This window comes from Doryrhamphus excisus, linkage group LG23 (assembly GCF_037039965.1).
Source record: "Doryrhamphus excisus strain RoL-2023G ecotype Guam linkage group LG23, RoL_Dexc_Guam_v1.1, whole genome shotgun sequence".
NCBI classification, from domain to species: domain Eukaryota; kingdom Metazoa; phylum Chordata; class Actinopteri; order Syngnathiformes; family Syngnathidae; genus Doryrhamphus; species Doryrhamphus excisus.
The window spans coordinates 6,148,501-6,155,322 of record NC_136379.1 but is presented as its reverse complement, the minus strand read 5'-3'; positions in this window follow the sequence as shown (position 1 = coordinate 6,155,322).

Below are 6,822 nucleotides of genomic sequence, written 5' to 3'. Positions count from 1 at the left end.
CCCGCCCCTTCCCACTGTTGCTAAAGCCGTCACGTGACACACCGACTAATTATGGATGCGCTTCCGGGCTTCTCGTGTATCATAATGGATTACGCGGGTGGGAAAAGTACTTATTTAGTGGGTAATAAATCATTTATATATGTGGGTGATGCTTGCTTACACTAGGAAGAGAAATTAAAAATACATGAGATTTTGCATACATCAAAGGAGGCTTATTTATTTATAAGAAAGGTATCCAAAGTGCGTCATGGGGGCCATTTGCAGTGAGCAGCTTTTTTTTTCTCATTGCAGAAGTAAAATTAAACAGCACAAATGTAGGGAAATAATCATAAATTAACAGGGGGAAACCTGAATTGTTGATTTAAATTTTTTTTTACATAAAATATATATATATATATATCATTTATTTAATATATTTCATTATATATATATATATATTTCTTTATTTTTAATTATATATTTTCAAGCATTTCATAACTATCCCACTCAGAAAATATGCTCTGACACCCCCCCCCCTTTTTTTTTTGTTTGATCTGACTTTATGCTCTATTTAGCACTTTTTTTTTTTATTTAGGCAAAATTTATCTGCAGGAAGTTAGCATGTTCTTCCTCATTTCTTTGGCAAAATACCTTCTTTCTTTTCTTACTTTGGCCAGGTAAATTACGTGTATTAATGTTTTAAAAAAATGACAGTCATTTGCTTGGTTTGACTTAAATAAATTAATGAAAGAGTAAATTAATTACAAAATAAAAATGACCTAAATAAAAAGGGTAAAAAAAAATAATCATAAAAAATGTGTCAAGACTTAATCCCCATTGTGAAATATGAGACCATTCAATAACCCCTGAGTTCGAAGACTTTGCAATGTGCATGCCAAATAATCTGTTAATTTTTGACTCATATTCATTGTGTATTCATGCCTAAAAATGAAGTATCTATTTTAATTGCCCTTTTTATCTTGGTTCATTAGCTCCTCAGTTAGCTCATCTACCTTCATGGTGCATTCAATGTTGGGACTAATTCCCATTGAAAGTCCATGTATGAATTAATTCTGTTGATGGTCCTTTTGCATTGGGGCACCCACCTAATAATGCAAATTACTGCCACTTACTGGATGTCCCGGCCGGGAAGATAGCACAGGACCAGATGACAACATTTTTTAGATCCATATCTCGTTCATCATGTTGTCAGAGCGACGTGGGCGACTCCGCTCAGCAGTGTAATGCTGACTGACAAGATTTTCATTTGCATGCCCACGTTAAGTTCTGCCTTTTCAGAAGCTGCTGTGTGTTGGAGGCTAGCCGGTTTAATTTCTATGTCAAACTCTACAAGGCCGTACAAGCAGTTTGTAAAGCCTGGGGGTCAGGGTGTTTTTATTGTTGGATTATTTGTCTATATCAGGGGTCTCAAACTCAATTTACCTGGGGGCCACAGGAGCTAGGGTCTGGGCAAGGCTGGGCCGCATAAAAAAAACCCAACACATTTATTAAAAACAGAAAAATATACAAACTTTTTCAGTGGTTTGGTTCCGATTTTCTACAAGAAAAGCTCTGATAAAACATTCCACTGTTTTCAAATATCTTAATTTTTATTTTTCTGCACAAAATAAGATGAAAAATAAATAAACAAATCAAGAATAAAAAAAAATCAATCAATCAGTAATAAATAAATATAATAATAATAATAAAACGGCAAATAATAATAATAAAAACTTAAACTTAATAAAACTTAAGAAACCACATATAGTTGGTGGGTAGACAAATGATTTTTTTCAGATTAAAATGAACAAAGCATTATTAGAGCCCTGTAGACATGACAAAACACGACTATAGTCACATTTATACTCTTTTTATTTACATATTGCGCAACTGCAAGGTCTTGAGACACATGCTAACTCGCAAACTAGAGAGCTAGCGACCTAAACGGTAGCCTTCAAGTTATTTCCTTTAAACTTAAATAGCCAAAAAACTTACCACTTCCACACGGATAGGGAGGATAACTATTAACAGTTATTTAACCTTTAACATGAACATTAATCAAATGTAATAATTTTTTCTGGGTACATGATACCATACAGCATCCATATCAAACTTGCGCGGGTCGCACTAACATTAAACTTTCATATCAAGGCGGGGGCCTCAAACTAGTGTCCTGCGGGCCACATTTGGCCCGCGGGTCGTATGTATGAGACCCCTGGTCTATATGGTGCTTGGAAGGGGTTGTGATTGTGCAAAAAGTCTTAAAAGACAAAAGAAAGATGCTGGCCTATATATTCTGCTTGCACATCCTCATTAGAGCAGCAGACCGTTTTACCCGACTATTGGCGTTTTCGGGTATTAGCCTGCATGTGCTGAGCTCTTCCTTTCAGTATCGATCACTCCTCATGCATTCTTCTTTTATCTCTCTCCTGCCGTCCTCAAAAACACACAGATCTGGCCTGGATGTGATGATCGAATCATACTTTTCCGACTTAAATGATCAGCAGATGTTCACCTTCATACAATCCGTCACTTGGCCGCAGGGTTAAATTCCCCAGATGTGACGAAGGCCGCATTTTTATTTCAGAATTCTGGGATATCGCTGAGCAGATGTGTTCTCAGACCTGACAACGAGAACGCGTTTTGACGCTTGAACACACCTCCATGCTTTAGCAGGTACGCATTTGGTTGCTAGTTTCAGTTTTGAGTTCAGTCTGTGACTGGTTGGCTTGTATTTGATTATTTCCTGTGTGCATACAATTTATCACCTCCACAAACACCTTTTCCACTGATTTCTGATGAACATTTGCAATAAAAATGACCTCGCTTTTCCATGTAATTTCTGTTAAGCTACCAAGCTAGAATTGACTACAGTTACTAACAGAACTCAACTCTGACAAATAAATATAAAAAGCAGTGGTGTCCAAAGTGCGGCCCACCTCTGGCTCTGGGGTCAGTTTTTGTTGACCTGTACCTATGGACACAGATTCAATGTAGAAATAAAATTAAGCCCAAAAACCCAACCAAAAGGCATAATGTCATGAGAAAAAGCGATAATGACATTGTGATGTCGATTTGAGGTTGTTTTGCTTAGCATCGCTGCTTTAATGCCAGTGTGTTTAAATTCACATCAGCAGCTTGTGTTTTCAATAAAGTTCATGATGCCAAACTGACTTGGCTGGAGCTGGCTGCCTACAAACAAATTAGACATAAACACACAGCTTTGATCTTTATGTAAACAGTAAGTGGAGTGACAGGCTCATGCAATAACGTTTATATAAGAAGCAGATAAAATTGATTAGAATGAGTTCTGTCTCTAAAAGAACAAAGCCAGACTTTGCTGGTTTGGAGGACTGAATTTGGATAGTCCATCCATCCATCTAAAATATTTTCTATGCCACTTATCCTCACTAGGGTCTCAGATATGCTGGAGCCTATCCCAGCTGTCTTTGGGCGAGAGGCGGGGTACACCCTGGACTGGTGGCCAGCCAATCACAGGGCACATATAGACAAACAACCACTAGGATTGTCCAATAAAAAAAATGAACATGGGACTGGTCGGCTTGTAGTAGATAATTTCCTGTGTGTATACGACCCCTTCAATTCCGTGAATGCCATCTCCGCTGATTTCTGATCAACATTTGCAATAAAAAGACCTTCTCAATTTTCTCTGCATTGCCGTTCACCAGCGACCGAGGAAGCTACCAAGCTGAATAATCGACCAGAGTTGCTCACATAGTTTATGTCAGGTCACGTGCTCAACCTTGACAAAGAGCTAGATAAAAAGCAGGGGTGTCCAAAGTGCGGCCCCATCTGTGGTCCCATGGTCCATTTTTATTGTAGAAATAAAATTAAGCCAAATTAAATTAAAAAGCACATCGTCACATGAAAATACTTGTATGTTGATACCAAAAATGAAAAAAAATAATACAAATATATAATTCATTAATTACATAAATTGGCAATAACATTGTATTCTAGACTTATATGTGGCTGTCCTGGCTGCTCAGTACAAAATAGCTATCACATAGTTTTGATGTGATAAAACTCACCCTCCATGCAGCAAGTGATGGTTAACTTCTTTTTACACTTGTAATGAAATCTTATCATGTAACTGAAAACAGTTCAGAAAGGTTTTGATGGTGACAGTTTGATCCCTGAACATTCATTCATTCATTTTCTACCGCTTATCCTCATGAGGGTCATGGGGGTGCTGGAGCCTATCCCAGCTGTCTTCGGGCGAGAGGCGGGGTACACCCTGGACTGGTGGCCAGCCAATCACAGGGCACATATAGACAAACAACCATTCACACTCACATTCATACCTATGGACAATTTGGAGTCGCTAATTAACCTAGCATGTTTTTGGAATGTGGGAGGAAACCGGAGTACCCGGAGAAAACCCACACATGCACGAGGAGAACATGCAGAGAACATGGCCAAGGGTGGGATTGAACTCGGATCTCCTAGCTGTGAGGTCTGCGCGCTAACCACTCGACCACCGTGCAGCTTGACCCCGGAACAGATAATTTTAATTTGCATGGTTTCCTATGGGAAAGCGTGGAGAGCAGGCAGGGGTAATTCCAAGTCACCTTGATGCTCCACTCTTTGCATGGTGTCACATAGGATGCCAACATCTATTAACCATCAGCTTCTGCATTATTTATAAAAGCTTGGATGTGTCAGCCTTGAAGCAGCATTAGCATGTCCTTCAAGGATGAAGATGATGATGATGATGAAGAGGCTGGGCACGGTTACAGTGGATGTAAAAGTGAAGCTGGCATGTGTCTGATTCCTTAAAGGACCACACAGACACAGGCTGCTCCTGGAATCATCAAACATGGCCGCTTCCTGTGCATCATCTCACCTGCTGGGAGGAGAAAGCTGTGCATGTTTGACCGGACGTGTGTCCCACAAAGGCCAGCGGGGGTCCAGCGGGACTCCCTTTTGTATACATATTTTTTTCCCTTAAAGTCTGCCCCCGCTGGCCTACCGTGCCTCCTCTGTCCGTGACCCCGAAAGCTCGGCCTTGTTTCTAATTTCCTCTTGTTTATTATACGTCTTTGCATCAAAGCCTGTGCGTCTTGCGGACCACCGTGAAAGCGGCAATCAAACACGAGCGTCCAGACCAAATACTCCAGCAGACCAAACCTGGAGCTCCGCATGAGAGTGTGCAAATGGGAACGAGAGAGCAAGAGCGAGAGAAAGAGAGAGAGAGGGAGGGATTCCACAGCGGTGAAGTGCTGACATGTGTTGCGGGTCTTGGCAGGGCTGGAATGCGATCCCGGTTTTCACACAAAAGGCCGTGGCCTGAAGAGAAGCCAGTGGCAAGGGAGGCCTCTCTACACGTATGAAATACCCTCTGTGGGTTCTTCAACGTGTACCTCCAGGTTACCTGTGTACTGGAGTGCAGTCAAGTAAGACGGGTGGAAACATGCATGCTTTTTTTTTACTTAATTGTTTGTTGCATTACGGGCATCAAACACTAGAACATCAAACACAGTTCATTCCGATGCGCTGATCAATCTTTGATTAGCTTTGTAAAACACCTTTTCTATGTAAGTACAAATAAAGTTACAGTGTGAAGCTGTCAGCATCATACAGCCTGTAGGTTCATATTCAATGCATGCATGCCCTCTTGTTGCTAGGCAGAATTCGTAGTACCCAAGACTGTACTGAAAGGACAGGGAGAGGTGGTATGGGAAAGGTATTCAATGCTCATCAAAGTGCCATCTAGTGGATACGTTGAGCACTCCATCCATCCTTCCTGCCCCCCCACCAGGCTGTGGGAGTGGGAATTGTCCTCCCTTTATCCTCCCTTGGCCGTCTTCACAGTGGTACTTTCCGAAATACTTTGGACTGAGTTTGCAACATTACATCATGCCTCAATAGCTTCAATATGGCCCCCATCTCCACGTGGATTGTTGTGTCTGTGCAGGACCGCCGTGGACTTTTGAGCCAACGATACGATGAAAGCCAGCTAATGAGGTACAACACCGGCGAGCCGAAGGAGTGAGGAAATTGGGAACAGTTGGAGCGCGTCACGGCGTGAGGCATATGTGCTTTGATAGGACAAATTGAAACGCTCTTAAACGTTTCCTGCCACTAAAGTCGTTTTGTGGCTGAAATGATAAACAGTGTACTAAAACGTCCCGTGAGCTTCTACACATCCGTTTCATCTGAGCTTCTGACCTGTGGGCAGATCTTCTAGCGGTTCCTCGTGTGATGATTCATACTTTATTTGGACTGTGAGGATATAAACATTCCCTAAAGAGTGAGCAGATCTAGCTATTAGATTGCTAGGTCAGGGTTTCCCAGCCTTTATGAAGCCAAGGCGCATACAGGAGGTCCTCGGTCTATGCACGGGTTCGGTTCCCACGATGGACACATAAAATATAATCATAAAAACATTCAATGAAGCTGTAATAGAAAAGAAAGAACAACTTCCTTTTATCCCTGTGGTTGTGTTGCTCACTAAAAGGGGTGTTGCAAAGAAGGGAGAGACCTACTGGGACGATGAAGACCACTTCCATGTTCATTCATACATTAATTTATTTTCTATACCGCTTATCCTCACGAGGTGCTGGAGCCTATCCCAGCTGTCTATAGTGGAACCTTGGTTAGCGTCATCAATCCCTTCCAGAAGGTCTGACTCTAACCAAAACATACTGTAACCCAATCCATTTTATTCATTCATGCATTTTCCACCGCTTGTCCTCACGAGGGTCGTGGGGGCTGGTGGCCAGCCAATCACAGGGCACATATAGACAAACGACCATTCACACTCACATTCATACCTATGGACAATTTGGAGTCGCTAATTAACCTAGCATGTTTTTGGAA